Raw genomic sequence first — 20,481 nt, forward strand, 5'->3', positions numbered from 1 at the left:
AAATCAGTAATAACACAAGGATATCCAATTAAATGTTCTATTCAACCCTATTCTGGAAGTCCTAGACAGGATAATAACAATAAATGAACTCAATAATATTGCTGGATATAAAATCAATGTAATAGCAGCAACAAGCAGAAGAATAAAGTCAGGAGTCAGAACAACAAAAAAAAAAAAAAAAAAAAAAAAAAAAAGATGCTCAACCTCACACATGAGAGAAATTCCACTTAAAACTATATTGAAATTTGCTAATTTTCAGAAGTGATAATGGTACTATGGTTATAATTTTAAGATTCCTTATCTTTTGGAAATAAATAATAAAATATTAACCAATAAGCTGGCATGATATCTGGGAGAGGATAGTTCACAATTTTCTGGATAAAGGGGAATAGATGTTAATGAAATGAGATTAGCCATAAAATGATGGGTAATAGATTATTAGAGATTGATATACTATTTTTACTACTTCTGAATAAATTAGAAATTTTCCATTAAAAATGTTTAAATTATACTTATAAACACTGACCTTTACATAAGACCTTCTCAAAAAAATCCAAAAGTTCTGTAAAATTTTCTGGTTATATCAATCAGTTATAAATGCAAATAGCCTCCAATACAGAAATATCACTGCTAAGATCTCATCCTACATATATACTCAGCCATGAGGAAAGTAACTTGTATACAAAATTATTCACTATAGCATTTTTGTAACAGCAGAGGACTAGTAAGTTCTAAATATATAACGAAGTATTTCCTATAGCTGTAAAAGAATAAATGTATGCTCTATGAAAATATGGAATGAAATCTAAAATATATATATATAATAACAGAAAAATACAAAATATTGTCCCATTTTTTGTATAACATGGAGAAAAAAGACTTATTTGCATATAAACATATCCACACACTCTAAGATACATACAAAATCTTATCTAATGGCCACCAATGGGAGGGAGAAGGGAAAAAGCAAAAGATAGAGAACAAAAATGGGAAAAAAAGCTTTTCATAGTCTATATACTTTATACTTTTTAATTTTAAAACCATATGAACATGTTAATTTCCCCCCAAATTTTGCTTTGTTTTGAAATAAGGAGACAAATGCCAGCAGACACCAGTATGTGTTTATTTCACTTTCTGAGATAAGCTGGTAGACTGAAGATATGCATTTCATTTTGTCCGTTCTGAAAATTCCAGTGAAAGCATATTAAATCAAACAGGGTTAAAAACTATATAATAACACCAACAAATACTGGAACTAGATAAGTGATAACTAACTTAGCAGTCCTAAGTGAAAGTTCAAGCTACTCTTGGGAGAAAAAACAGAATCTGAGACTCAAATTACTTGACACCTGATTATACCAGGTATACCTGAGATTTATCCTTATACAGTTAGGAGATTGTAAAGGAGTTTGTAAGCTTTCTCTGGAGAATTTAACAAGTCAGTCCATGAATAAAAGACCAAAAGACACTGTCAGTCAGAAGACCCCAACAAAGAGCACAACTAAAGCACCAAACAATAAATTAAAAATTGACAAACACATCACAGAACTTTCAATCAGGTTTTTAGTTTGTCACTTATAAATATGTGCAGACAAGGAAAAGGAAAACAATCATCTGCAAAGTGGCTAACTCTATACAGGAAGAAAAACATCTATCTATCTATCTATCTATCTATCATTTCTAAGACGTAAGAGAAGCTATTTTAGGCATGGAACAATACAAGAATGCAATGAAAATGGACTCTTGGAGAATAAAAGAGAACTCCTGGAAATTAAAAAACAAGATAGATTATTTAATAAACTCAACACAAGGGTCAAAGGTAAAACTGAGAAAATGTCTCAGAGAGCAAAAACACAAAACTAGAGGAAAATGGCATTAATCTACACACACACACATGAAATGTTAAAGGAGCAATCTCAAAAGTCTAATATATAAATATGAGAAAAGGGAAAAAACAGAGAAAATAGAGAGGAAGAAATCATCTATGAAATGTTTCAAAAAAATTTTCACTGAACAAAAGTATATGAGTTTATAAGCCCTTTGAGAGTCTAGAACAATTGATTGAACAGATCAACCCCAATGTGTATCGTTTCAGGATAATGGCAACAAGAAGTTTCTACAAGTCTCCATGGAGAAAAAACAGGTTGTTTACAGAAGCAAGAATTCCAGTGGCTACTCTAGGTATTATATAACATCAAAAAAAAACCCAGCTAACATCATATAAACTGAATGCTTTCCCCCTAAAATCAGAAACAAGGCAAGAATATCCATTCTCACCATTGCTATTTAACATACTACTGGAAGTTCTAGCCAAGGCAATAAGACAAGAAGGAAAGAAAAAAGGTATACAGATAAGAAAGGAAGAAATAAAATCCTTATGTGCTGATAATATGACTGACACATAGAATCAACATCAAACATAACAAAATAAAAAAGAAGCGAATTAGTGAGTTAGTTCAGCAAAGTTATAGGAGATACGATCAACATACAAAAATCAACTGTTTCTTAGAACTACCCTACAACCCAGCAATTGCACTACTAGATATTTATCCAAGGGATACAGGTGTGCTGTTTCGAAGGGGCACATGCACCCCAATGTTTATAGCAGCACTATCAACAATAGCTAAAGTATGGAAACAGCCCAAATGTCCATCAACAGAAGAACAGATAAAAAAGATGTGGTGTATATATATATATATATGTGTATATATATGGGTATATATGTGTATATATATATATATGTATATATATGTGTGTATATATATACATATATATATATATATATACACACACACATACATACATACACAATGGAGCATTACTGAGCAATCAAAAGAATAAAATCTTGGCCATTTGCAACCACGTGGATGGAACTGGAGGGTATTATGATAAGCAAAATTAGAGAAAGACAAATATCATATGACTTCACTCATATGAGGAATTTAAGAGACAAAACAGATGAACATAAGGGAAGGGGAGCAAAAAGAATATAAAAACAGGGAGGGGGACAAAACATAAAAGACTCTTAAATACAGAGAACAAACTGATGGTTGCTGGAGGGGCTACCGGTGGGGGATGGACGAAACGGGTAAGGAACATTAAGAAAGAAACTTGGAATGAGCACTGAGATGTTATACATAAGAGATGAATCACTGGAATCTACTCCTGAAAACATTATTGCACTATATGCTAACTAACTTGGATGTAAATTAAAAATAAATAATTAAAATTAAAATTAAAATTAAAAAAATAAAACAGGATATCCTATAGTGGATGTACCTGGAGCATATTATGCTGAATGAAATAAGCCTGACAAAGAAAAACAAATATTGCATAATCCCATTTAAATGTGGGATCTGCAAAGAATGAAACTAGACCTCTTTCTTACACCATTCACAAAAATAAACTCAAAATGGATAAAGGACCTGAATGTGAGACAGGAAACCATCAAAACCCTAGAGGAGAAAGCAGGAAAAAAACCTCTGACCTCAGCCGCAGCAATTTCTTACTTGACACATGTCCAAAGGCAAGAGGAATTAAAAGCAAAAATGAACTATTGGGAACTCATGAAGATAAAAAGCTTCTGCACTGCAAAGGAAACAACAAAACTAAAAGGCAACTGATGGAATGGGAAAAGATATTTGCAAATGACATATTGGACAAAGGGCTAATATCCAAAATCTATAAAGAACTCACCAAACTCCACACCCAAAAAACAAATAATCCAGTGAAGAAATGGGCAGAAATCATGAATAGACACTTTTCTAAAGAAGACATCCAGATGGCCAACAGGCACATGAAAAGATGCTCAACATCGCTCCTCATCAGGGAAATACAAATCAAAACCACACTAAGATACCACTTCACGCCAGTCAGAGTGGCTAAAATGAACAAATCAGGAGACTTTAGATATGGAGAGGATGTGGAGAAATGGGAACCCTCTTGTACTGTTGGTGAGAATGCAAACTGGTGCAGCCACTCTGGAAAACAGTGTGGAGGTTCTTCAAAAAATTAAAAATAGATCTACCCTATGACCCAGCAATAGCACTGCTAGGAATTTACCCAAGGGATACAGGAGTGCTGATGCATAGGAGCACTTGTACCCCAATGTTTATAGCAGCGCTTTCAACAATAGCCAAATTATGGAAAGAGCCTAAATGTCCATCAACTGACGAATAGATACAGAAGATGTGGTTTATATATACAATGGAATACTACCTGCAATGAGAAAGAATGAAATCTGGCCATTTGCAGCCATGTGGATAGAACTGGACAGTGTTATGCTAAGTGAAATAAGTCAGGCAGAGAAAGACAGAAACCATATGTTTTCACTCTTATGTGGATGCTGAGAAACTTAACAGAAGACCAGGGGGGGAAGGGAAGGGTGGGGAAAAAAGTTACAGAGAGGGAAAGAGGCAAACCATAAGAGACTCTTAAATACTGAGAACAAACTGAAGGTTGATGGGGGTTGGGGGAGAGGGGAAAGTAGGTGAGGGGTATTGAGGAGGGCACCTGTTGAGATGAGCACTGGGTGTTGTATGGAAACCAATTCGACAATAAATTATATATATAACACTGAATATAAGTTATATATTATATATTATCATATACGGAATATTATAAATTATATATATTATTATACACTGAATATTATAAATTATATGTATTATATATATATTGTATATATATATAACACTGAAAAAAATAAATGTGGAATCTGCAAAAACTGAACTTATAAAAGCAGAGAGTAGAATGGTGGTTGACGAGGACTGGGGAGTGGGGGAAATGACGAGATGTTAGCCAAAAGGTGCAGAGTTTCAGTCATGCAGGATGAATGTACTCTGGAGACATACAGCATGGTGACTGTAGCTAATAATATTATATTGTATACTTGAATTTTGCTAACAGAGTAGATTTTATTTTCACCACACCAAAACAACACAAAAAAACAAAAAACAGTAACTATGTAAAATGATAGCTATATTAATTAGTTTGAGTGTGGTAATCATTTCAGGATATATACATACACGAAACATCAAACTGTAATCCTAAATATATGTAATTTGTAATATAATTTGGCAATTATACCTCACTGTAATGTATACCTCATTACAATGTAATGTAATGTAATTGTAATGTAATACAATACAATGTAATGTATACCAATTATACCAATATGTAATGTAATTTGTCAATAATACCTTAATAAAGCTGGGGGGAAAAATCAGCTATTTCCATCTACTAGCAATGAATGTATGAAAAATGAGATTAAAGGTACAATAACAATTTGTACACCTGCAACTAATATTACACTAACTGGAATTTAATAAAAACTTCTTTAGAAAGTAAAATTACATTTATAATTGCTCTAAAATTAAATACTCAGGTATAAATCTAACAAAACATGTGTAGAACTTATATACCGAAAACTACAAAATGCTGACAAAAGAAACGAATGACGATCCAAATAAATGGAGATATATAATTGATATAAGATACACAGATTAAGGGAACAGAAAAGCACCCATAAATATGGTCAACTGATTTTTATAAAGGGGAACAGCAATTAAATGGAGGAAGAGTAGTTGTCTTTTCAACAAATAGTCCTGGAGCAACTGGATATCCATAAGAAAAAAATAAAACCTAACCTAAACCATACACCTTATCCAAAATTAACTCAAAAGTGATCATAGATTTATATGTAAAACTATGTAGCTTTTAGAAGAAAATTTAGGGGCGCCTGGGTGGCGCAGTCGGTTAAGCGTCCGACTTCAGCCAGGTCACGATCTCGCGGTCCGTGAGTTCGAGCCCCGCATCAGGCTCTGGGCTGATGGCTCGGAGCCTGGAGCCTGTTTCCGATTCTGTGTCTCCCTCTCTCTCTGCCCCTCCCCCGTTCATGCTCTGTCTCTCTCTGTCCCAAAAATAAATAAAAAACGTTGAAAAAAAAAAATTTAAAAAAATAAAAAAATAAAAAAAAAAGAAGAAAATTTAGAAGAAAACCTGCAGGACCTAGAAGAGTCTCAGACATACACAACATAAAAAGTATGATTCACAAGACCAAAAAAAAAAATCAATAAATTGGATTTAATTAAAATTAAAAACAAGCAAAAAACTTTTAATAATAAAAAAAAGCTACACTTTGGGGGAAAAAAATACTTACAAAACACATGTAAACTCAACACTAAAAAAAAACATACAATCCTATTAGAAAATGGGCCAAAGACATAAAGGATATTCCACTGAGGGGCACCTGGATGGCTCAGTCAGTTAAGCATCCAACTTTGGCTCAGGTCATGATCTCACAGCTTGTGAGTTTGAGCCCTGTGTCAGGCTCTGTGCTGACAGCTCAAAGCCTGGAGCCTGCTTCAGATTCATTCTCTCTCTCTCTCTCTCTCTCTGCCCCTCTCCCACTCACACTCTATCTCTCTCTGTCTCTCAAAAATAAACATTAAAAAAACTTTTAAATAAAAAAAATGAGATATTCCACTGAAAAGATATGGGTAGCAAATAATACAGATGAAAAGACTGTCAACATTACCAGCCATCAAGAAAATGGAAATTAAGACCACAATGAAATACAATTGTACAGCTATTAGAATAACTAGAAGAGAAAATTATTACAGTGACAAATGTTGGCAAAGATGTAGAGAAACTAGATCTTTCATACATTCCTAGTGGAAATGTAAAATAGTACAGTCCCTCTAGAAAAGAGTTTGATGTTTTCTTTAACAACAACAAAAACAACAATACATATACTTACCATACATCCCAGCAATCACAGTACTGGGCATTCATCCCAGAGAAATAAAAACGTATTTCCAAACAAACTTGTACACAAATGTTTATAGTAGTTTTATTTGCAGTAGCCAAAAAGTGAAATCATCCCAGATGTCATTCAACAGATGAATGATATCTCTATACCATGTAATATTAATCATTACAAAAATGAAACTGTTCATACACTGAACAACTTGAATATAACTCAGGAACATTGTGCTAAGTGAAAAAGCCAATCTCAAAACTTCACATACTGTGTTATTCCAGGTATGTAACAATCTTGAAATGACAAAATTATTATAGAAATGGAGAGCAGACTGATGATTCTCAAAAGTTAGGGATGGTGGAAGAAGACACCATGAAGGAAATCGTTGTAGTGATGGTCTAGATTTGTTATCTTTTTTGTGGTGGTGGTTAAAGCAATCTACACTTGTGATCAAACATCATGGAACTATGTGCACACATTCCAGCACTGTCGATTTCTTGGTTCACATATTATTCTATACTTATATATGATGAAACCAGTGGGAAAAATTAGGTGAAAGGTACACAGCACCCTTCTCTAGTATTTTTGCAACTTCCTGTAAATACATAATATTTCAGAAAACTCCTTGCTAGGATTGCTTTATAAATGTTTTTCTACAATATTAAATAATTTGGATTTTACTCTTTAAAAAGGTACATATGTCTTGCAGAAGAATGAAACTGGACCACTTTCTTACACCATACAAAAAAATAAATTCAAAATGGATGAAAGACCTAAATGTAAGACAGGAAACCATCAAAATCCTAAAGGAGAAAACAGGCAGCAACCTCTCAGCCACAGCAAATTTTTACTAAACATGTCTCCAGAGGCAAAGGAAATGAAAGCAAAAATGAAATACTGGGACCTAATCAAGATGAAAAGTTCTTCGCAGCGAAGGAAACAAGCAACAAAACTGAAAGGCAACCGACAGAATGGGAGAAGATACCTGCAAATGACATACTAGATAAAGGGTTAGTATCCAAAATCTATTAAGAACTTCTCAAACTCAACACCCAAAACAAATTATCCAGAGAGGAAATGGGCAGAAGACATGAACAGACACTTTTCCAAAGAAGACATCCACATGGCTAAAAGATACATGAAAAGATGCTTAACATCACTCACCATCAGGCAAATACAGATCAAAACCACAATGAGGTACTACCTCACACTTGTCAGAATGGCTAAAGTTAACAACTTGGGAAGCAACAGATGTTGGTGAGGATGCAAAAAAATTTTGTGCTGTTGGTGGCAATGCAAACTGGTGCAGCCAACTCTGGAAAACAGTATGGAGGTTCCTCAAAAATTTTTAAATAGAACTACCCTACAACTCACCAATAGCACTACTAGGTATTTATCCAAAGGATAAAAAAATACTGATTTGAAGGGGCACATGCACCCTGTTTATAGCAGCATTATCAATAACAAATTATGAAAACAGCCCAAATGTCCATCAACTGATGAATGGATAAAGATGTGGCATGTGTGTGTGAATATATACATAATGTGTGTATGTATATATGTGTGTGTATATATATATATATATATAAGAATATATATACATATATGTATGTATAGACAATATGCATTGTACATATATATTACGTATGTATATTTATACACATATGATATATATATACACACATATACATATACACACACACACACATATACACAAACACAATGGAATGTTACTCGAAGATCAAAAAGAATGAAATCTTCCCATCTGCAACAATGCGGATAGAACTAGAGTATATCATGCTAAGCAAAATAAGTCAGAGAAAGAGAAACATCTATTATTTCACTCATATGTGGAATTTAAGGAACAAAACAGATGAACATAGGGGAAGGGAAGGAAAAATAAAGTAAAATAAAAATAGAGGGAGGTAAACCATAAGAGACTTAAATATAGAGAAAACTATATTTAAATTGAACATTGCTGGAGGGAGGTGAGTGGGTAACAGGCTAAATGGGTGATGGGCATTAAGGAAGGCAGTCGTTGGGGTGAGTACTGGGTGTTATATGTAAGTGAGGAATCACTAAATTCTACTCCTGAAACCAATATTACATTATATGTTAACTAACTTTATAAATGATTAATTTACTAAGGATTATGTGCTGTTATCCCTGCTAAACAAATAAATCAAATTTCACAATTAACAATGTAACTTGAGTGAAGCACAAGTTAACAATTAACTGGTCCAAAGCCCACAATATTTATGTTCCAAATTAATTACAGCTTGACTTCATCTATGCAAACCTAATTCTTCACTCCTACATATTTCACCTTCACTTTTAACAATAACTATTTTACTTCTGCTTCCTGGTCTCTGTAAGGTCTTTACAGTTTGTACCTGTGTTATACATAACAACTTGATATTCTGATGAATGAAACATCATGTCTTTAAAATGCAAATAATACTGGCAAGAATAGTTTGATTGTTTTGCATTTCTCAAACCTAACCAGGAAGAACTCCCATTGGTTTCAGCTGACCTAACAGGTTACATAAGTACTCCCGACTTTGCACTAGAAGGTCAGCCACCTGACACTTACTGAAGACTTATACTCTTCATGGATATTCAGAGAAGATAGCCAAGCAAAAATTTTAAACCCTCTCCCTCAACACAATTTTAAAAACCTTAACTTGCAAAAAGCATAACCTCCAATGCAACTACTACCAAAACCATGCAAGTAGAAAAGACCAACGTCAACAATAAGCAAACAAATAATAACAGAACCTCCAAATCTATTTGAGGCATGCTTTTCAGTTTAAAAAAACAAACAAAACTTTAATTTTGGAGTTAGAAAACTAAAGTAACAAAACCTTAACTCTGCTTCAAATAATGTCATTGTAGATGGTTTGAAGAAATACAGTTTTTAAAGTGTTAGTATAAAAATCTACAATCTCATGAACACTATAGCTATTAACCTGATTTTTCATGCAGTATAAATAGGAGCATGTACTCTCCATGATGCCTAATGGAGTCATCACCCTCCCATAATGTAATCCTCCAAATTGTAGAGGATTAACTTTTTATATATAAAATTGTGTTTATTTGCATGTACAATAGAGAGAATGACGTTACACACACCTGTTCTACAGCATTTAACAGAATGTAGCATGATGATTGAAATGAAAAGCGGCTAGCCAAATCCATCAAATATAAAAACTATTGCAATCCTGTTGTAAAGTCCTTTTGTTAAACTCCTTTTATTCTAAATCCTTTTAATTCTGTCCTATAACACTAAAACATTTATAAAAAGCTTAAAATCCTAATAAATCGCACAATTAAAGTAATGAAAATGGGCTTGCCCACCAAGTCACAACTCCCCTCTCCCTCAACAAAATTCAAGACAGTTTGCATGTCAGAAAATGTTAAATAATATCCCCCACCATACATACCATTATAAACTCATTTAAACCAAAGAGTTTAAGCTCATAAATAAGCCTTGAAGATTTCAAGAAATCAAACAGAAACCACTTTTGCAAGGATCCGAAAACAGATCCAGAGGCAAATACAAATCCAAGTGATAATGAAATATTCCAACTCTACTATGACACCTTGAACATAAAGATCTTACACAAAAGTATGCTAATACTAATAAAATTTAAATAAGAATGTATTTTACAGAAAGATCCCATTGAACAATTTAATTCATCTTATCAGTTAATTAAACCATTTCCAAGCCTCCTCCATTTTTTCTTATTTTACTGAAATAATTTTCTTTTAGAAAAGATTTAATCCAACCAGTTTGTCCATGTCCAGTTTTCCTTATAGATTCTCTCAATGTGAGCTTCAAGTTGCAGTCATTATTCTGCAGATCTAAATTTTAGCTAGAAATATGATTCTATTGTCATTTATAGTCAAATTTTATTGTGTGTAATTTTAGATTTTTTCAGGATCTTTTCCCACTAAAAAATTATATTTTCTCACAAAATTTTCTACTTTATGCTTCAAAATAATCTCCAGTATAATCTGGGTAATCCATATTTGTATCTTACCTAAAAGAGAAAAATGCAAGGAATTTTTTAAGACAGAGAAGACAGAGATGAAGTTGGAGATGAGCAGGGAGATAGATACAGGAAACTAGATACAGAGGTTGCAGGTTCCATCAACCAACCACAAGGAGGATAAACAGGACAGAAATCTTATTACCTTGAACAATTTTATCTAAATATGACCACCAAAGACATATTTGCCATTTATCTCAAACATCCAAAATATGTGTAATACATTTTAGCTTCCACGGTTTCAAAAAGTTTAATATATTAAAGACATTTTTTCATTACAGCTAGCTTTATTACCTTCCTCCATAAGTTAAAGTGTTCGATATGTGAAGTATCCCTTAATAATGGCATCACATGCTTCACTTTAATAATCTGGCCTTTGCGGCTCTTTCACAGATGAGACTCCTCAGACCCTAACAAACACAAAGTACAAAGCATCCATCTGACAGCTGAGTAAAATGATATTAAGAGAGGTTAAATAATTCGACCAAGTTGTTGTGCTATTAAATGCCACATGTGAACCTGAAAGACAGTCCAGAATTCCTTCCTTTGCTACCATTGGTCACTGAAAAAAGCTACTGCCAGAAAATTAGGATCAACTTCCCTGCTGAAAAATAAACAAAATTATTGGCAAAGGCTAATGTATTTAATCCCTTAGTGCTTTAATTCTTTCATCTGTAAAGTGAGGATAAATACCAATACCTCACATAGGATTGCTGTGAGGATTTAGAAAGATAATAAATGCAATGGACTAAGCAAGGTGCTGTAACATGTAACAACTCAATAATCTTGATGTAGTTATGATTGTTGCTGGCAACTCTAGTGTGGTGAATCCATTCATCTGCTTTTCTGGCAAAAAACAAAACAAAACAAAACAAAACAAACAAAATACTGTTCACATCCTTGAGTTTCTATTTGCTCTCCTATCATGGGGCCAGTATCTCTTTGACCTAACCCCCTCTGTGTCTTGTACACTCATAATGGAATACGCCAAGCACACTTCTGCCTCAGGAATGCTGCACTTTTCTGCTCTCTGCTTAGAAATACCAAGTTATGCCCTAGTTATGTGCATAGGTCACTTGCATGCTTTTTTTTTTTAGGTCATGCTAAATATTTTCCAATCAGAAAGATCATCGCTAATCATGTTCAGGCTCCTTACTCTGATTTTTCTTCAAAACACTTAACAGATTACATTATAATATATATCTATTTCTCTTTGGTAAATTATACCTGCATTAAAAATATGAAGCAAATGAGAAATTTGTTCAGTAGCAAAGGAAATAAACTGTGCGCATAACATTGATAATGGTTAATTAGAATGGTTAAGACTAGTGAGCTTTTCCTTTTTCTTATCTAAAATGTGACCAAAATATTTATAATTATTCAGGGAAAAAGGTATAGAGGAGTTTATTATCCCACTCTTTCTACCTTTCTGGGGCTTTGATGTTTTTCAAAATAAGAAGTTGGAATATATATGCATTAGAATACAAAGTAATCTACTTCATTCAAAATGTTAATTACATCCACTTTAGAAGTGATGGCCAATGCTACAACATAAAGGTTTTTAACAAGTTTTACCTCAAACTTTTTAGAAAAAGGTTTGCCTAAAACGCAAAATAACCTCAGAAAGGATAACTAATCTTTCATTTGAATTGCTGAACTACAAACGTGAACATGATCATGCACAGTCCCATATCAAAGTCAAATAATATTTACAATTGTTCATGAGTCTTAATCATGAATATAATAAATTTCTTACATATTCACATTGTATACATGTATATTTCACATTTCAAATAAAACATATGTATATTAAATACAGATTTTTTTAGATGTGTTTTACAAAATGGGATCACAGTATACATATCATCTGAATCTTAGTTTCCTCACTCAATGCATCATGTACATCCCTCCAGGTCAACATCTAATGCACTTTTTCATAGCTTCCTAATATTCCATGGTGCACCCACAACATAATTTGACTATTCCTCTTAATGTGTGCATCCAGGCTGTCTGCTATAAACATTCTTGTAAATATATAGTATATCAGCATAGACTGATACTTCTGTTCCTATGAAGTAGACTTTCGAACATGAAACTGCTAAGTCAAAAGACATGTGTGGGATTGCTAGATGTATTTAATTTAATAAACACTGTTTGCTCATTTTCCAAAAAAGCTTTTAAAATTCACATTCCTCCTGGGGCACCTGGGTGGATAAGTTGGTTAAGCATCTGACTTTGGCTCAGGTCATGATCTCATGGTTAGTGAGCTCAAGCCACATGTCCAGCTTTGCACTGACAGCTCGGGGCCTGGAGCCTGCTTCGGATTCTGTGTCTCCCTCTCTCTCTGCCCCTCCCCCACTTGTGCGCGCGCACGCTCTCTCTCTCTCTCTCTCAAAAATAAATACACTTGTAAAAAAAGCATTAAAAAGCAAAATTAGTCTCAAACCATACATGTGACATTACATCACAGTTTATATTAATACAGAAACTCTGTATATACCAGAAAAGAATGTACATTTAGTTTAGAACAAATACACTCAGGTAAGAAAGGTAAAGAGGAAGTTCATGATGAAAATACTATTATATGGCTAGTATGAGAATAAAGGAAGCAAAACCACATTACCAAAAATCTAAAGATGCTTAGGAATTATCTATTTACAAATGTAAAAATTTACAAATGTGTAAATATAAATATGCATGCATTTAAAGACTTGATTTTAATTAGCTTAACATGTTAAGATTTAATGTAAAATATCCAAAGGCCAATGAACATGTTTTCTAGTCCTAAATTTTGATTTGAACATAATATAGTAAATAGAGCATGGAATTTGAAGTCAGACACAGGTGGACACACAGTAACACACAAAACTCATTTCTGCAACTAATTGCTTTATAACCTTAATTCTGAACTTTAGTCTCCACTTCTATAAATGAGATTCTACCTAACCTACACATAGCAAGTGCTTAATAAATGGCAGCTATTATAATAAAGTAAGATAAAATGAAAGAATTCTAGGGGAGAGCTGATGTTAAAAAGTTGGTGAAAAAGCACAAATCTTTCACCATAAACTAAACATAGCAGGCAATTATTAAAAAACAATGTTGAGCTTCACACAGTGCTATAAGCTATTTGAAAGAATGCAAGAGATAAACAAAAGTAGTCTTATTAAAGTCATACCTCCTCAATAGGAATTTCTGGACTTCAGAAAACTAGCACACATGAAATAATAAGAAGAAAACTAAATGATAGGCATTAGGTTCTCTTCAAGCACCAAATAGCTCATAGAGATCATCTTTGCTTGGTTGATAAGAAAAGTTTCATGGAGAATATCAAATTGGAATTAGGGGTCCATGAAGGATAAGAATATGTGGATAAGGAGAGGAAAAAAAATAAAAACATGGACACAAGAAATACAAATGAATCAACATAGGACTGAAGTCCAAAGTATGTATATGTTTAACTAGACAAGGATTTATTGTCAATTGACTAATAAAAAATAAAGTTGATGAGTTAGGACTGGACCAGTTTGGACCCTAAAAAAGAGAGTTTGGAATTAAAGGTGATATACAACAATAAGCCTTTATCAAACAAGCAAACAAATAAAACTACTAGAGAGGAATTAACCAGCAGCATTATTTATAAAGACTCTAGTTAACAATGAGAAATCTGATTTAGGGAGTGGGATGGAGAACTCAAGCTTATTTTTCTCCAAGTCCTTTGCAGTTCCACATAAATTCTAAATCAACTTGTTGAGGTGCTAGGGTGGCTTAGTCAATTAAATATCTGACTTTGGCTCAGGTCATGATTTCATGGTTCGTGAGTTCGAGCCCTGCATTGGGCTCTGTGTTGACAGCTCAGAACCTGGAGCCTGCTTCTGATTCTGCGTCTCCTTCTCTCTGCCCCTCCCTGCTCACACTGTGTCTCTCTCCCTCTCAAAAATAAACATTTAAAAAAAAAAACAACTAAATCAACTTGTCAATTTCTTCAACACCCTAGTGTTTTGATTGGGATTTTGCTCAATCAACAAATTAATTAATCTGTATAATGAGTGCTCTAACACATTGGTTCTCAACCAGGGGTGATTTGACAATGCCAGGAGACATTTCTGATTGTCATGACTAGGGGCAGAGGAGGATATTATTCATTGCAGTCTCAAACCAGATAAAACTGAAATGTCCATTAACAGTAAAACAGACAAATATGATATATTCATACAGTGGGTAACTTTCACAGGGTCATCATACTTCTTCTTAATGGGACAGACAGTAAATATCTCAGGCCTGTGGGCGATGATGTCTCTGAAACAACTACTTAGCTTTGCCCACTTAGCACAAAAGCAGCCTTAGACAATATTTGAACATATAGACATGGTTGTATTGCATGAAATTTTATTAAAAAAAAAAAAACAAAAAACAAAAAAACAGGGAACCAGCTGTGGCCATGTCTGTCAGCCCCTGCTCTATGTCAGCCTCTATACTGCAGTGGGAGTTCACAAAGGGGACAGAAGGAGGTTGTGCTAGTGACATCTAATAGGTAGAAGCCAGGGAATGCTGCTAGACACCTAAAATTATGCAAGAAAGACCTTCGCAACAAAGAATTTCCTGGCAAATATGTCATTAGTGCTGAGAAACCCTGCTCTACAGTGATGGAAATTGGTAAGCTATAGCTTCAAAAAACAACATGAAGGCATTTGAAAACACATGTCTAAATAAGAAGCCATGCAAAAGAATGTATACTCCATGATTCTATGTAAGTTCAAAAACCATAGTGTTCAGGGGATGCATATTTGCAGTAGCTTAACAAAGAAAGGAACTATTCACCATAAAAATCAAAAATGGTGATTTCTTTAGAGGAAGGAAAGGAGACTGACTCGAACGAGTCACTTGGGGGCTTTGGGCTTGCTAACAGTGTTGTGGTTCTTATCCTCCATGTTGCTGAAAAGGTACTCATGTTACACTGTATATCTTAAGCTGTATATGTTAAACTGTATATGTCTTATGTACTTTTCTAAACCTGTTATAATTTACAATATAATCAGAAACCAAAAGTTATTTAAGTTAAATTTGACAGAATGGAAGATAAATTTAAGAAATCCTCCTCCAAAATTAGAACAAATGGAAAATGAAAGATAAAAAGCAAAATTAAATAAGAAAGTTATAGATGCCCAATATCTAACTTGTAAGAGTTCCAAAAAGAGAGAATAAGGAAAACAGAAGGAAATTATAAACAAAATGATAATACAACAATTTTCCAAAACTGAATAACATAAAGCCCTACACCCTACCCTCTATTCTCCACACAGCAGCGTATGATGCTATAAAAGTACAAGTCTGATTGATCTAATTTGCAAAACCCTCTAGTGGCTTCCCAACTCATTCAGAGATGGAAAATAAAAGCCAAAAATACTTATAATGGTTTACAAGTCCTACATCCTTTGGTTCATCATTTATTTCTCTCTCACTGGTCTCTTAACACCCCTCACCCTTTCTGTCTCACTAGCATCCTCTTTGAAGTTACCCAAATATGCAAACAATGTTCCCTCCTTGGGGTCTTGACACTCTGCCTGTAAAAGATGACTAATTTTTTCAAGTCCTAAGGTTATTTGACATTTAAAGCTAGGTAAATGATTTGTTCATTTTAGCCACTCTGACTGCCATGAGGTGATATCTGAGTGTGGTTTTGATTTGTATTTCCCTGATGAGGAGCAACGTTGAGCATCTTTTCATGTGCCTGTTGGCCATCTGGATGTCTTCTTTAGAGAAGTGTCTATTCATGTTTTCTGCCCATTTCTTCACTGGATTATTTGTTTTCGGGTGTGGAGTTTGGTGAGCTCTTTATAGATTTTGGATACTAGCCCTTTGTCCGATATGTCATTTGCAAATATCTTTTCCCATTCACAATGGAATACTATGTGGCAATGAGAAAGAAAGAAATATGGCCTTTTGTAGCAATGTGGATGGAACTGGAGAGTGTTATGCTAAGTGAAATAAGTCATACAGAGAAAGACAGATACCATGTTTTCACTCTTATGTGGATCCTGAGAAACTTGGCAGAGGTCCATGGGGGAGGGGAAGAAAAAAAAAAAGAGGTTAGAGAGAGAGACAGCCAAAGCATAAGAGACTCTTAAAAACTGGGAACAAACTGAGGGTTGATGGGGGGTGGGAGGGAGGGGAGGGTGGGTGATGGGTATTGAGGAGGGCACCTTTCGGGATGAGCACTGGGTGTTGTATGGAAACAAATTTGACAATAAATTTCATATTAAAAATAAAATAAAATAAAGTTAGGTAAATGAGGGGCACCTGGGTGGCTCAGTTGGCTAAGCATCCAAGTCTTGATCTTAGCTCAGATCATGATCTCATGGTTCATGAGTTACAGCCCTGTGTTGGGCTCTGCACTAACAGCAAGCAGCCTGCTTGGGATTCTGTCTCTCCCACTCTCTGTCCCTCCCCCTCTCAACAAAATAAACTCTAAATAAATAAATAGATAAATAGATAAATAAATCTAGGTAAATGAGTGATTTCTAAAAAATAAAACTTAAATTTCAATAAAAAAAAGAACCTCTGTTGTTAAATGAATACACATTTAGGACTGTCCTGTCTTCCAATGAACTGATGTTTTTGTCTTTATGAAATGTCCCTCTTTATCCCTGGGAATATTTGCTCTTAAGTCTCTAAATAAAGTCTTTACCCAATACTAATACAGCCACTCCGGCTTTCTTATTATTAGTTTCTACACAGTATAAATTTACCACCTGATTACCTTAAATGTATTGGTATCTTTATATTCAACATTTATTTTTTATAGACTGCATATAACTAGGTCCTGTCTTCTTTTGGATTAACTAAGTCTTGTTTAATATTCTATTTTATCCCTTCTATTGTATGATGAACTACATTTATTTGGTTTTGTTTTTTCCTTCTGCTTTTCCTTTTTTCTCTTGCTCTAACAACTGCAGTATGTGTCTAAGTTATTTCACTCATTATCAGGAAAATACAAATTTATCTTCAAATAATATAGTATTTCATCTATAATGCAAGACTCTCCTAACAGTATATTGTTCTTCTTTTTTTTTCCTTTTTTTTTTTTTTCTTTTAGAGAGAGAGAGCGCGCGCGAGCGAGCACTCACACGCACACTAAGCAGGGGAGAGGGGCAGAGGGAGGGGGAGGGAGAGGGAGAGAGAGAGAGAGAGAAAGAGAGTCAGAGAGAATATCTTAAGCACTTTCCATGCTCAGTACGGAGCCTGATGAGGGGCTTGGTCCCACGACCCTGGGATCATGATCTGAGCTAAAATCAAAAGTCAGATGCTCAACTAACTGAGCCACTCAGGCACCCCAAGTATATTTGCTCTTTAAACCACTAGTTATCCTCATATGCTGTTCATTCTTAATTTTCAGTTCCTATTTAAGGCAAAAACAAAAACAAAAAACTAAGTATCTGGTGCGGGTTTCTTTTCCTTTTGTGAAGGTTAGCCTGTTTTCTAGCTAGGTTGTTCACCTGGTTGAATTCTTGGCAGAAATGTCTTTGTGGAACATGATAAAGGCAATGACAGAAGGACAGAAAGAATTAAAAATATGATATTCAAAGAGATAAGCAGAGAATTCTCCGAATTATGTAAAGGCAACAATCCTGTGATCCAATAAGCTTGATAAATCTCTAGTAGAGTAAAAAGAAATTCACACCTAGAAAAAAGCCTTGAAACACATAAACCAATTGTTAATATTTTCACTAATAAAGAAAGAAATAGAATTCCTGCAAAGAAATATACATGTATAACTACACGTAATTCATTTTTATAAATTTAAAAAAATTTTTAAAGACGAAGAAAAAAGATGAGAACAAGACAGAGACAATACAAGGAAATATGATCCAACTAAGTATATGATAGAATAAATTCAAGAAGAAAAACAAGGAGAAGAAGGAAAACTCTTTGGGATACGACTTCAAATCCCAAAATAAAAAAAAATTTTTAACATGATGGAAAAATTATCTTAAAGGGCCAACATTTAAATTGTTTCCATGTATGTCTATCAAAGTATCTATAGATATCCTATAATTAGCTTAGGAGTATACCTCAAAAAATGCCACATTTAGCCACAACTCTAAGAAAGATGTAAAGAACTCCAACCTAGAAATTAGAAGCAACAAAATTATTCATACACTCTGATCACTACCTATATCATCCTTTTATGCTCTGAGTGGCTACAACTTATAATAGGAAGCTCTAGGTCATGTTGTTTAAGAGGAACTATCTTCTAAATAGATTATCAAAAATTAGTATTAAAAGGCCTACTTTCAGGGTGACTGGGTGGCTCAGTCAGTTAAGCATCTGACTTTGGCTCAGATCATGATGTCACAGTTATTGAGTTCAAGCCCCACATCAGGCTCCCTGCTCTGAGCAGAGTCTGCTCAGATCCTCTGTCTCCCTCTCTCTCTGCCCCTCCTTCCCTCTCAATCAAAAATAAACAAACATTAAAAAAATAAAATAAAATAAAATAAAATAAAATAAAATAAAATAAAATAAAAGGCCTGCTTTCAGCCCCAATAAATTTCTGTGTATGAGAAGCTACCTAAAGTGTTAAAAGGATAAATGTCAACTTTTTAAAATATATTATTCTTTTCCCTAAAATACTATAATATACCATGTTCCAATAACCATGTCAGAGCCTATACATTAAATAGCCACCAAGAACACTTTTTATTTTTTCTACTGTATTAAAAAAAAAAAGTTCTATTTCCATATACTCCTACACATATGTTTACAAAAACTAGTATCTAAATGAAAAAGTTATTAGTTTAAGGACTCACTACACACAGTGTAGTTTCAATTTCACTCTCACCACTATTACTTAACATAGTACTGGAAGTCCTAGCTGTAACAATCAGATAACAGCAAGAAATAAATTGCAAGTAAGAAATCAAACTTTCGTTATTTGTAAATGGCATGATACTCTATACAGAAATCCCAAAAGACTCCACCAAAAAATTGCTAGAATTGATACACAAATTCAGTAAAGTCACAGGATACAAAATTAGCATACATAAATCTGTTACATTTCTACACACCAATAATGAAGCAGTAGAAAGAGAAATTAAAGAATCAATCTCATAACGGCACCAAAAACCAGAAGATACCTAAGAATAAACCTAACCAAAGAGGTTTGTACTCTGAAAACTATAAAACACTGATGAAAGAAAGAAAAGAGGACACAAAGAAATGGAGACATTTCATGCTTATGGGCTGGAAGAACAAATACTGTTAAAATGTCTATACTACCCAAAGCAATCTACACATTTAATGCAATCCCTATCAAGACACCAACAGCATTTTCACAAAGTTAGAACAAACAATCCTAAAATTTGTATGCAACCACAAAAAAACCTAAATAGCCAAAGCAACCTTGAAAAAGAAAAGCAAAGATGGAAGCATCACAATTCCAGACTTCAAGTTATATTACCAAGAATACTTTTCAAAGAGCATCATGCCACACTTGCATGATTTAGACTAACTCTATTAGTAGTGATAGAATAATGTATTTAGAATCAAGGCACAATTAAGACAAATTAAAAACACTACTACTGTATTAACCAAAAAGGGTACTGCAAAAATTTGTATTTAGGTATAAACTACCTCATCCTGGTCAAATACCAGGCTTGGTCTTTTTAC

General features: G+C 33.9%; 1 protein-coding gene across 1 annotated transcript in view; it reads right to left on the bottom strand.

Moving 5' to 3' along the window:
• The window catches only part of BCAS3 (BCAS3 microtubule associated cell migration factor), a 606,893-nt gene that overhangs the window by 512,252 nt on the left and 74,160 nt on the right, over window positions 1-20,481 (bottom strand). The gene's annotated exons all lie outside the window — the stretch shown is intronic.

This window comes from Panthera pardus, unplaced genomic scaffold (assembly GCF_024362965.1).
Source record: "Panthera pardus isolate Hobbes unplaced genomic scaffold, ASM2436296v1 HiC_scaffold_3, whole genome shotgun sequence".
In the NCBI taxonomy this organism is placed as follows: domain Eukaryota; kingdom Metazoa; phylum Chordata; class Mammalia; order Carnivora; family Felidae; genus Panthera; species Panthera pardus.